General features: G+C 40.4%; 1 long non-coding RNA gene across 1 annotated transcript in view; it reads left to right on the top strand.

Annotated features, from left to right (window-relative positions):
• LOC125894054 (uncharacterized) overlaps window positions 1-5,269 on the top strand; it is a 48,154-nt gene extending 42,885 nt beyond the window's left edge. Inside the window, exon 3 of the long non-coding RNA XR_007449991.1 lies at window positions 4,795-5,269. This is a non-coding gene — a long non-coding RNA (uncharacterized LOC125894054). The remainder of the gene's footprint in view (window positions 1-4,794) is intronic.
• Window positions 5,270-13,776: the final 8,507 nt, after the last annotated feature.

The following is a 13,776-nucleotide window of genomic DNA, read 5'->3' as shown; positions in this document are numbered from 1 at the left end:
TTCACCCTGACTGTGATCACATGACCAATGCCCCAACAGGAATAAGAAAGGAAGTAGTATAAAGAGCGAAAGACCATGTAAGGAGGCAGGTTGGGGTGGTGGATCGGTCAAAGAAATACAGGAGTTTCCACCAGGAAATACAGGAGTTTCCAATAACCAAGTGAAGTTATTGTACAACCCGCTCTCACTCCGAAGTCATTGAAAACCGGCACTTAGTCAATGACTTCTGGCATCAGACACTGATGAAAAAAGCCATCCTTTCACGACGGCATGATACACAGCCAATCGCCATTATTGTTTAACAGCACCTGGCGGCATCAGATGGAAATAAAGCAAGACAACATACAACAACTGTATGCACATTCTAATTTTCCTGTGAAAACGGAAGTGTATTTTGATAACAGACAATACACATGACAGGCAGAAGTTGACACGGCATCCCAGAACATCAGCCTAACTACCTAACCCTACCTACATAACTTAACTTGCCTAAACCTAATCCACGTAACTTAAGGTTAGGTAAGTAACTTTACGTTAAACATGACAATGCCATTTGTGGGGCACTCCTTCGTTAGATATCATACAAATCCCTGAGCGTGGATACGTTGGTGGTAAACAAGTATATCTATGGCTGATGGTGATGTCATCAGTTACAGTATGCAAGCAAAGTATTCCACAAACTGAAATCTTGACTTGATGGTGGCATTAGGGGATTACCAAAAGATATTGCGAGTCACACTGTGAGGAGCATGAATCCCTAAACCAGGTTCATCTTAATCCATCCAACAATCGTCAAGACATTTCACCAATGGATCGACCGACAAACAGATATTGCCAACCCTTGCTAGCATGGCTAAAATATTTGAGAGCAAAGTTTGAGGTCTCACAACCAAAAAAGCTCCAAGAACTTACAAAAAACACACTCACATAAATCAGTGCTGTGTTTTAACCATTCAAACATCTGTCTTGTGTTATGACACATTAATGAAACCACACAGTGTGATTGCTCTTCAATCGATTAATGGTTCTGCAAAAACATGATCAGAAAAGAGTTGGGAAAGTCAAAGTGTTCGCATGACCTGGGCCAGTCACCCTGTCTGTACTGTACCAGGTGTGCTGTCAGCTATTGCCTTTGACATTTGTTATCTGTTAAAAACATCTGGTTTCAGTATCCACTCTCTGAAGAAGAGAAGGAGTGAGACTCATAGTTGGGGGTAGCGAGAGGTCGAGGGGTAGAGTTTGGTTTGCCCAGCAGAAACTTTTACCAATTTAGATAGTGCTTTTTTACTCTCTCCCTCTCTCTCTTTTTTTTTTGGAAGGGCTTATGTCATGTATTCGTCTTCACCGCAAACCTCTGCCTCCCAAAAAGCATTTTTCATACCCCGTGTTTACGGAGAAACCACACCAGTGCATTGCTGTGAAATGAGTCGTCATATCAGCCGTGCCTGACAGGGAAGCGCTCCTCCCCTCGGCACACGAGGAGCAGAGCTCTCTCTGGTCTCTGCCACTGTAGTGGAGGCTGTTGACAGAAGTAGAGACAGGCAAACATATGTTCCCTCCAAAATACAGGAGGGGAGGGCCTTCTTGTTTTCAAAGAGGCCATTATCGCCGCAGTGTATCGCCACCCCTCGCTGTTGTTTGAGGAGGGGTTGTCTCACGGTCTCCTCCTGTTCCCAGCTGAAATTGTCACAGTTAACCGATTGGAAACATCTTGCACTCCCACACACACATGTAGGCACATACTGTACACAATTAAATTGCAACAGATTTATAGAATTATAATAGAGGTGATTTGTTAAAGGAAAACAGCTATTTTAAATGTGAGATAAAATGAAATTTAGTAGTAGTTCCATTACAAGTAATAACCTGCACATTAAAGTGAAGACTGAAGAATGCAAACTATTTCAAAATAAACCCAAAGTAAAGAGATTACAGAAAGTTTCACTATCCCAGTGAGCTACCCTACAGTAATGATTACCTTATGAAACAGGTAATCTTCTAAAATGATATGTAATGAGTAAAAGTAATCCCCAGATGCTCAGCCACCCCTTCAAAGCTGCTCCCTGCACTGATGTTACACACATGCACACACAGAGGGGCCTGTTACCACAAAATGACAAACTAAATATTTGGGGATGGTGATATCATTCTGCTAGGCCTCATTACCATAGTCTGAAGCACAAATGTAGTTTCAAAGACTCCAAATCCCATCTCAGTTACTCTGCCAATATGCAGAGTCTGTCCTCCAACTGCCACAGCCATGCCAAAGCAATTTGTTTCTTATATTGCTTTTGGAAGCCAATATGTTTTAATTAAGGGAATACATAAGCGAAAACAACACCATAAATAATCGTCTTTCCACACCCATGACAAAGGAATTTCGTTAGATCTTTCTTTCTCAGTCATGGCATACATACTTGATTGACTAAACCGATGTGAAGGAGGACAACATGGTTTCTCATATACAGAGCAAGTTATGTTACCTTGGATTCAGTCTTAAAGTCCTTTAACCATGAAATAAGAAATGCTGAAAAAAAAGCTTACACTGGGGCCAATGCAGCATTTGTAAGAAAAACTTTCTTTGAGGCTACACTTAAAATTTTTTATATTAACAATGACTAAAATCATTACATGTAATTTGAAAGGGGTGACTCATAGTCATCAACATTATCTGAACTAGAAGGGCTCTCGGAGAGCGCAGACCTCCACCAAGTCCAAATGTCCTATTTCCTAATGTTAATGAAAGTGAAAAATAATCCATGTATCTGTCCTGTGATTTGGATCTGCTCCAACATTTAATGGATTATTCCTTAGCCCATGCTACACCCTTCCAACAAGTTTCATGAAAATTGGGCCAGTGGTTTTTCCAAAGTCCTGCTGACAAACCAAACCAAAAACATAACCTCTTCAGTTCTAGCAAGTGATTTAGCATTTTTAACTTATTATTTTGCTTGTCTAGCCCACGCATTTGACTGTTCTGGTTCACTGTCATTGCTCTCATCAATTATTGATTCCACCAAAGAAGTTTAGAAAACCAGATCTGTACACTACCTGCCAAGCACCAAACTACAGACAGATAAAATATGACTTTTGTCTGTAGTAATTTCCCTGACAAATTTCCCACTCAGAAAGCCAGAAGATCTTATGAGCAAGGCAGTTTCCTGAGAAAGCAGTGACTTCAGTTGTTGTGGCCTAGAGAAAAGTTGCGTTTCCACTGAACACTTTCAGTATAGATCCCTTCGAACTGCAGGCATGTACCCCTTAATGGGCGATGCAGAGAGTTGTCTGTACCTCGCTGATTGTCAACGAAAACGTGATTGCACGCCAGCATTCGTGGAACAAAATAGGATCAGAGTGGAGTGTTTACAGTCTCTGTTGCAATTAATGGATATTTCCTTGTCAAACAAGAGTATCAATTATCTCTTGACCAATCACTGCCTTGATAGACTGCAGTGTTTCTAGCTCCACCTTTAAGTATCCGATCAGTGTGCTGGGTTCCTCAACAGAGGGGTGATGAAAAAACAGGAGGGAATATAACGGTTCTGTTTGTAATATCCACATATTTTGACATGGAAATACAAAAATAATCGTTCTAATGTGTGACGAGCTGAACTGAACCCGACTGCTAGGTGGAAACGAGGATCAAGCTTATGGATGCTCTAAAAGTCTCCAGTTTTTCTAGAAGCAAGCACGCACGGCAAGCAATTGCCGTGCAACTTGTGTACAGTATTAATTGTAATCTGTTCATGTTGTATACGATTTTAAATTCAATATGTTCTAAATCCCAACTTGTCACATATCACCATTTGGTCAGTGGACATTCATATCGACACACATGGGTCATCTGTTGTTGACGTTCTGGGATGGCATGTCCGTTTACAACTGTTACATGCATTGTGTCTTTTTAAAATACAATTCCGTTTTCACAGGAAATGTACAGTTTCTACTTGTTAAAATAAATAACTTATAACATGGGTAAAACACCTTGTATTAACATTTATTTTATTTGTGCAAAAAAAGCACGTAGCTCGGTTTAGCAAAAAACATCATGGATTGCTTCAACATTCATACAGGAAGTGAACACCGAGCTCCTGGGTGAAAGTCCGGTGTGATTGGACCCATCCATCCATCCCGCCCACACATTAGGGACTTTCCAGGTCCTTAAATTACGTTGTTGTTTTAAACTGATGCTGCCTGGCGGCATATCATACTGCCACGAAAGGATGCCTTTTTTCATCAGTGTCTGACATGGAAATCACTGACCAAGCGGCAGTATTTGGCGACTTTAGAATGAGAACGGGTTGTTAGGTAAATATCCTGTGGAGAAGGTGGAAGTGAACCTCAGTGCAGTTTAGTGCAGCACGGTCAAGATGACGTTATATCATGGTGACTGTTGTGTATTGTGTGCTCTGTTCTTACATCTGTTTTTCTGGTATAATCTACTCAGTACATTGTCATCTTTTTGCGTCAGTGTTGCACTTTTTGAGAAGATGGAAAGCTGTACTGATGTTCTTGTTTTCTTTATAATATTAATAATATAAGTATTGCATGCTTGTATTGTTTTACCAGAGCTGCACTTTGACAGTTTCTAGGAACTTGGTTGACCTGGCAATGAAATATTATATTTGAACTCTTAAACCTTTGTTTTATTTGAATTAGATATATACTACATGTGGTTGTTAAAAAAAAGGTTACACTATAAAACATATCCAATTTGACTCTCCTGTATTACAGACATCTGTGAAAAACAACTTTTTCCTTTAAGTATAAATGGGTCTTTGTTAATTGTTGCAGCTGATGTCCTTTTGCTCAGCTCACCACCTCACTGAAACAAGTTGGGAGCCCTGCAGAGCTGTGACAGACTTCGTTTCCCCTCAAGATGTCTAGGCCTCCACATTTCCATACATGCAGCGCAGTTTCATCATGGACTCATTTTGAAAGCTAAAACAAGCTTTTTTTCTGGTTATGAGTCAGCTTGGGTAAATGGATTTTCCATCTTACTCTTCATAAAGAGGGAGTATCTTTCCTCCACTCCCTGTGATGTCAAAGCACAGCCAGTCACACAGAGTGAGAGCTCTGTTGGCACCCATCGAATAGACAGTGTCGCCCCAAACCCAAAGGGATTACATGTGTGTGTCCTCTTTGTTCAGAGACATCCAGCGGCATCTGGCAACAGTCAGTCCCCTTGTGCTACTTTATGGAGACAAGTGTGTTGTGTGATCGGGTTTCTCAAGCTTCATTTATTAAATTAAGTAATGCATCACTGTGATTTGTCTTGCATTTTTTTTACCGGGGGGGTGGGAGGGAAACGTACGGCTGGGAAGATACAAGGCCTTTCATATTTTGAGACAGTGGAAAGGGAGGGAGAAAGACAAATAGGGGGTGAGAGGAGCAGAGAAAGAGAGAGCTGGGAGAGAGGGAGATGTAGGGAGAGAATGATAGAGAGGGAGAGGAAAAAGAGGGAAAGACGCAAAGACAGGAAAAGGGAGGGGAATGGAGGCCCTTCTGCTCCTCTTCTCCTCCCTCGGTATCACCTCAGAGGGAGAAAACAACCTTCTGCCAGGTCGTTTCTCATCATTTGTTCGATTTGTGCTGATCCTACTTTATTTTCATTAAAAATAACTCAGAGGAAGTGCTTTAAGTTTTACACAACCTGCCCTCCCTCCCCTATGAATTTCCATAAGCAGGCAAGTTAAACCCGCCCGCATACGATATATTGATGTTTTTTATTCTGTAGGACAAAACCTTGCAAACAAATACATACAACTGAATTACTGGTCACACACTCATATGCCAAGTTCAAAACAAAGATACAGGTTAACATCATAAGATATTAAAAAGTTTCCAGCATGTTAAAGGAAGATAAGGAAATATGATCAATGGGAATCACCAAAAGGTATTTAACCAGTGCAATAGCATGGGCCCCTGGGCACAGATATGGAAAAGGCCCCCCATCTTCCTTACATAGGAGCAAGACACACAGACTTTACAGGTATTTAGCCTGTTTTTGGGGTGTTGTTTTGCATCTATTTATGGTTGTGATGCATCTTCTTGTATGTCTTTTGTGTCTCTTTGGGGTAATTTTGTGTGTTTCTCTGTCGTTTTATGTCTTGTTGTGCTTTCTTTGCATCTCTTTGTGGTCATTTTGAATCTCCACCTGGTTAGCACATGCTAATTTGAGTGACATTTAGCAGCTAAGAGTCAGGGGCCCCCCCTTACACTTTGGGACCCTGCGCCTGTGTCTTGAAGGTCTGTACAGTAATCCATCCATGTACAATAAAGTGCCACAGGTGAACATGTTAACCTACTCTGCAGTATCTGACTGGTCACTGTCACTACAGCCTTTTGACACATCCAGATATTTGAACATTATTGACATTAATCCAAAAGGGAAGTAAAGACAAAGTAATGTTAACTCATAATTTCAAATTAAATATGACTTGTTAACCATATGTCAGACATTTTACTCATGTGCATGTTGAAGCTAGTTCCTTTACAAATTTGACAACCAGGCAGAATCAATTTTAGACATTTTTAATGATGTTTGCAGATATGGAAATGTAAAGAAGCTCACTCAGTGGAGCTAGTGCAGAGAATATTTAAACTACATGAATCAAAAGGTGTTAAAGGGGACTGATTTTGCTTTTTTCTTCTATTCTGCCATATATAATTCTATAATGTCAGATGTTCGTACTAAAGGTGGTCGCAGTTTTAAGTAATGAGGTTAAGTATGTAAAAGTAATCCCTGTGATCAAGAACATCAGCCTTCAGGCCTGTTCTGAACGCTCTGGTGATAAACAGCTATAGACACTAACCGTGATATTTACAAATTAAATACTAATATGTTAATAATACACATATGATAATATTGTGCAAAAAATCAAGCATCTCTTAAATCAGTTCTTTCTGTCAGTCCACGCTTTGACTCCCTCAGTGCCATCTAGGTGCCTTGTGACTATCTCTTAAGTGTAATTGCCATTTTTGTATAATTTGTACAGTTATGGTTACAGACTCTGTCTCCACCTCCCTGCACTTATATATTTAGTTTAATTCATTTGCAAAAAAGGGAGACAAGATGCAGAATAAACAAAGTTAAAGATGAATCTGATTGTCTTTCAAATTTTCTTTAGATCTCACAACAATAATGTTGTTATTTTAAATTCTTTTGGCCACAATAATCGCATAGTTAAATTCTGATATCGTGACAGTCCCAGTCTGTTTCCAGTGGTTTTTCTACTTTGGCGACATGATGACAAAAGATTGTGATAGATTTCTTCTTATGTTCATCTGCTCCAGGCACATCACTGCAAGTGTTTACATTACGTAGCCTACACTGCTACATGAAGTTACATGCTATCGCCAAGGAAACATGTAAACTTGGTTGAAATGTTTTAAATTCTTCCCCAATATTGGATCATATATCTTCTGGAACATGCCTGGTTGTGTTTAGAAGCTTATACTGGTGATTTTTAATGGGAGAAAGTGCCGCTCTAGACAGTCATTCCCCAGCTGCTAGTACACTGCTACATGTAGCTACATGCTAACATCAGGGAAGCATGCAAACCTGGTTGCTGATGTTACAAATTTTTCCCCAATTTCGAATCATATTGCTCCTGAAACATGTCCGGTTGTATTAAAAAGCTTTTATTGGTGATTTTTAACGTAAGAAAGTGCAGCTCTAGTCAGTCATTCCTTGGCTACTACTACACTGCTGTAGTAGTAGTAGCTACATGCTAATGTCAGTGAAATATGTAAACTTGGTTGCAGAGGTTACAAATTTTCCCCCGATTTAGGATCACATTGCTCCGGGAAAATGTCTGGTTGTGTTTAGAAGCTTTTATTGGTGATTTTTAATGGGAGAAAGTGTCGCTCTAGACAGACATTCCCTGGCTGCTAGAACACTGCTACATGTAGCTACATGCTAACATCGGGAAAACATGTAAACCTGGTTGCAGAAGTTACAAATTTTCCCTGATTTCAAATCACATTCCTGCTGTGTTTGGTTGTGTTTAATAGCTTTTCTTGGTTATTTTTAACGGTAGAAAGTGCTGCTCTACATTGTCATTCCCTGGCTGCCAGTACACTGGTACATGTAGCTACATGCTAACGTCAGGGAAATGTGATCTTGTTTGCTGATGTCGTTATTTTCTTGGTAGAAAGTGCCATTATTCTCCGTTACAGTCATTCCCAAGTTCCAATGAGAGCAGAGACCCAGAAACACTGACCAGTCAGAGCAGACTGGAATTCTTTGGAAAGGGGCTTAAACAGACAAACACGAAATGGAGCATCTCAGACAGAGGGTGAATACAGGTGCTCCAGCATAGACATTATGACGAAAATAAACTGTTTTTTGAGCATTATTGGTCCTCCTTAAGGTGCCACATGTATGAGTGCTATCTTTTCTTAATTACATGCATTTGTTTGTTGTAGTTCCAAAATATTTTCATCAATCAATATGGTGAGCCATTTTATTAGTAGTAGTATCATCTTTTGTGACAGGCTGCTGCTGCGGGGGCTGCACCACCGCCAGAGCACCGTCCCATTACTTTGACTTTATTCTTATTCCCATCAGGTCTTTTGACTGCGAATGAGTATGAGAGGGAGGCCAAGAGGTCACTGGTGACTAATTTTCTGAGCACTCACAGATTGTGTAAGTAATGGAGCACTTATTGCATTCGCTCCCCCATCACTGCAAACAAGCCCCAAAAAATCCATACAAATTCCCACACGTAAGATAGCGCCTGGGGAAGGGAGAAGTGGCCCATCTTTAAGATATAGCGAGCAGCATGGAACAGGTCTAATGTGCAATTTAAAATCAATATCTTTAAAAAGAAAAAATGCCGATCCTACCTACGACAGCATCATCTAAATATCAATAGGGCCTCTCTGTGCTTCAGAGAGAGCTGGGTGCGAGGGGAGACAGATCCAAGGTGCTTTGACCAAGGATTTTACACTGTCTATCCAGAGGAATCGGGTTCTCACTGCCTCTCTTTCAATTTTAATACAGTGCCGTACTTGGCGCATGAGGTTTAATAAAGTAGCACAGTGTCTGTCAAGCCAGGTGTAGCTTCAATCCTTTCATATTCTAAGTAAATCCCAAAGAAAGGTGTTGAGGATACCAGCAGAAGAAGACAGGCAGGGAAAGAGGGAACTGGAGGGGGGAGGGCATGTTTTCCCCTCTCATCTGTCCAAGGTACTGTATTCTTTTCTCCCCCTTTGCAATACTGTGGATTTCAAAGTAGTGTTATTTTGAACAATGTAGCTTCTGTGCATTTCATGCTGGAATTTACTGGATATCCGAGAAGATGACCTGTGACTCTGTTTCTCTTACAAACCCATGTTTTAACAAGGAAACGTACCATATCATCACTCAGAAAAAAAATCAATTGGCAATATCTTCGACTCACGTCAGATCATAATAAAATCATCAAACTCAAAGCAAACAACAACTCAGAAGTTTTTCATGTCACCACAAATCCTTTACATCCTTTCTCCCCTATTACACGGAGCTCTCAAATGTCTGGGAACAGGAAATGACAGAGACCATCTATCACAGAAAGATAACTTTAAATAAGGCAATGTTTTCTCCCATTTAAATTATTATAGCTGGCCCAAAAAGTGCATGAGATGTGATGGGTGGATATTTTTATTTTCGTTTTAAATTCACCCAGTCAGGCCTCGGAAAATGTGCTTTTTCAAAAAGGTAATTAATGTCTATCTTTGCCGTGTCTCGTGTTTGCTCATCTGGATTCCATGGACAGGATTCCTCTGATAAGACCGTCAGGAGTGGAGAGGGAGAGAAAGGGAGGTGGTGGAGACTCTACCTCAGAGCACACTGAAGCATGATGAGAAGAAAGGAAGGAAACATGTCTTCATATTATTAGAATCATTCCTACAGAAGAGTAGCAGAGAAGCCATTTCTACACAGAAGTGATGTTTTGTGGTTTCTGATGTACCAGTAATATTGTCACTGCTGGTATGGGGTCTTCATTCTTTGGTTTTACCTTTTCTAACATGAAGATTTGCTGCTTTTCTTTGTCTCGTGGGATAGCAAACTGGATATCTTTGAACTGTCTGTTGCACAAAAGAAGACACTGAGAAAAGAGCACCATATTTATATAGATAGATAGATAGAGACTTTACTATCATTCAAATCCACACCGTCAACAGTGCACATAAGAACGGAATTTCGTCCCATTTGACTCTCAGAATAAAATACGGATAAAAACTACACATCAGCAGCGAAAGTGCCAGTGCAAATAATACATATAAATATACATATATATACATGTCGCCATATTGCATTCAATATTTTTCATATTTTATACATTAAAGTCAGTAAATTGAGAAAATGTTCACCAAATTAATGACAAAAATGATCACTGTTTGTAGCTAAAATTATTGTGCTATATCAGTTGGTGATGGAGGCTAACAAATTCAAAGTAAGGCTGCGTTCACATGGAACAAGGGAGATGGTAGATGGCAAACTGGATATGGTTTCAGTGCATGAGAGCAGGAAGTAACATAGATGAGGCTGGAAGAGAATACTATCTCCTTCACATAAGGTGGAAACACAGGCAATCTGAACAATCATTGGACACGAATAGAAAAATTCAACCAACTAATTCAAACAATTTCATTCCATTCTTTGTAATAATATGGCATTGTCATCGCAACATATCGTCACGCATGTTTCGTTTTACAGTCCTGCCATTCCTTCAGACTGTTTTTTCTCTGCCATCCAGAAGGTGTTGTCCATCTGCCTGAATCCATGTGAACACAACATATGTCTTTGAGTTGCTGACTATAATTTCATGAAGCACAACAGGCTGTATAACCAACACCTAAATCCCTTCCGAAGATTTGTACAATATGCTAATCTGCTAAACGCTGCATGATATCACTCTGCTGTATCGGGCTCACAGCTGTCTTATTAATAGACTGCTTCGGCCAAGGTCAGGCGGAGCTGTAATGGTGACCCCCGGATGACCCCGGCTGCACTGGCCTGGAGGGGCTACGGAGACCGACTGCTTCCACGACTGCAAAAATTGATTGATGGTCTGGTTTGAACAGGGCATTTAAGTGTTTATTATTGACACCAGATATCATGTCTGTAGTGGTAAGAATGTATTTCATGTCCTGCTTTAATCTCTGAATCCATGTACGGGAGAAAAAATAAGTCCACAAAGGTGTCTGAAAATTGCCTAAAATTTAAATTCTGACATTTGCATCTAATGAAAAATATTTTTCCTTTTTATAAATTATTCGTCATTCAAATGATGTTAAATTATAACAGAGCAGAGTATCACTGGGTGCTCTGCTCCTGTTAGCGTGACAATGTTTGGCCTGTGGCCAGCGACATGTTTTATTTAATAATGTGGGAATTTTCTACTGTTTTGCTTTCATTACAGTCGAGGAGGCTAAAGCTGAAAACAGAAACAGAAAGCCAGTTGCTTTAAAGCCTGAACTTTACGGCCCAACAACTGTCAGATGCAATATGAGCATCTGGATTCAAAAAGGGAGGCTTTTTTAACAGGATGTCTGTTTAATGCGGTGAGATTTTTTTTTTTCTCCTTTCTCGAAATGTGTGCTCTCTTTCTTGTATTTCTGAGTATGCTGGAAGTCTACAACTTTACCGGTGACCACCCAATGCAACCCGGGACCATGCTCGCTCTGGGGTCCAGAGATTTAGGCTGCAAAGGAACTGAAGCCAAAAGCCGCAGGGGAGTATTTCCACGGCTGGGATGAAAAGTACGGCTCAGGCTTGGGGAGTCGCAGGGACACAGGGATAGGGAGAAGAGGGAGGGAAGGGTAAGGAGGGGAAATTTATTTCTGTTCTTTTGCTCCTGGGCCAGTCCGCAGGCCCATGTATCAAAAAGACCACCGCATTCGAGATGAGCTTGCAGGCCGAATAGTGGCAGGATGCCCAATGCTGGAGACCTGAGTAATCTTCGGCAGATTTGGTGAAATGGCAAATGTAAAGACCGCTTTAAAAAGAGATACATATTTGTCCTTTCAAGCGCCTCTGAGTGCAACGATTACACTTTGATTTGTTGCCTGAACAGTTGAACACCAAAACAGGAGTGGATATTATCAGGGCATCGATGGATTTTCCAGGAATTTTAGGATACAACCGCCTACAGCATTTTCTCTGTAGACTAAATACTGTGAAGCAACAGTACAGAAGGTAAAGAGGTCAAATGTTTAGTTTTAGCTGAGCTATAATATAAAGCCACACTGAATGCTGTGCATCAGATTTTCCCAAAATCCTATACCCCACTATCCTGGTGGTATCTTTTATATTTGATTAATTCCAGAAATCTACAATGAAAAGTGTCCTTATGAATAAAATTTGAATAAAACACATGATCCATGAAATCCCTATTTTTGTCTTATTGACAAAAACACCAATTGATGCTGACGTTGTAGCAAAGCCCAATTTCATGCCTGACAAATTTTCCATGAACGCATGAACCAGCGGGCGGCGAAGCAACACACCACGGAGACAGCCACTGGCACGTGATGCGTTATGGGAGGAGCCAGCACTGTTTTTGCTTCAGTGACGAAAGATCAACATTTGTCTCACGGTAGCGGATCACTGAGAAATTGAGTGGATTTCATCTGGGAGTCAGATTTCGCCGTCTTTCTTCTCCTCGCTCAAAGGCTGAATCCCAAAGCAGATGTGCCTCCGAGGCACTGGCCATCAGGTTGAAGGGTGCAGGCCGCGCTGAGGGTTGGTGTTAGGGTTAAATTTAGAGGTTGGAGGTTAGATGGGGGTCAGGGTTATGGTCGGGTTGGGGTCATGATGAGGTCAAAGAATCCAACCCCCTTAGGGCAGCGTTTAAGTGGTCACTGTTTACCTCTGTGTCCAGTTAGAGAGATGTCATCTCACATACTGCAACTATCAGGAATTTATTGCACTGTGTGAAACATGAAGAATATGCAGCGGTGTAATTAGAGCTGAGACGATTAGAAGCTGTTCAGCAAATTCACTGGCAATGACTCTAATAATGGATTAGTCATGTCAGTCATTTTTCCAGGAAAAAATGCAAAACATTCTGGTTTCAGCTTCTCAAATATGAGATATATTTTCTTTATTATATATGGCAGCATACCGATTACACAGGAAGGCAACACAGGCACTCCAAAAATATGTAAAGGAGGAAGGGAATATTAAAAAGCCTTTATTATAGAGGCTCAATCCAAGGCTGTAGGCACATAGTCAGCACTGGGGGGACCAAATCTGCTGAGAAAAAATAACTACTTTCCTATTATATTATTTATCATAAGCAAGTACAGCTATACAATATATTACATCAACATGCAATGCACTTGTACACTGTAAAACTAGAACTGGTAGTGATAATTATGCCAATTTGTTAAGTTTATTTATGATTATGATCACATTTGCTAATGATGATTTCAGACAGCGCTGTGTGGGTACCTGTCATAGCAAAGCAGTTTTTATTCATATTTTTTATCATTATGTTGATGATGACACACACACACCCCCATATATGCTATAATTACTACCTTGGCTAAATTATTGAAAGAGTAAACATGTTTCAACCACTCTAGGTCTTTAAAAATCGAACAAGGGTGTGGCCTCGTCTCGTAGAAGGAACAACTGGGAGGCGATCACATGACCCCGATCATAACATGACATGAGATAAGAACATGCAGAAAACTCTCATCTCATGTAAATGTTGTGTTTTTATTCTTTTAAATTTTCAATTTGTTTCACCTGTCATATATATCTGGGTCATGTGATTGTCT

The sequence above is a fragment of the Epinephelus fuscoguttatus genome, linkage group LG9, assembly GCF_011397635.1.
Source record: "Epinephelus fuscoguttatus linkage group LG9, E.fuscoguttatus.final_Chr_v1".
NCBI lineage: Eukaryota > Metazoa > Chordata > Actinopteri > Perciformes > Serranidae > Epinephelus > Epinephelus fuscoguttatus.
This window is presented reverse-complemented; position numbering and strand designations above follow the sequence as displayed.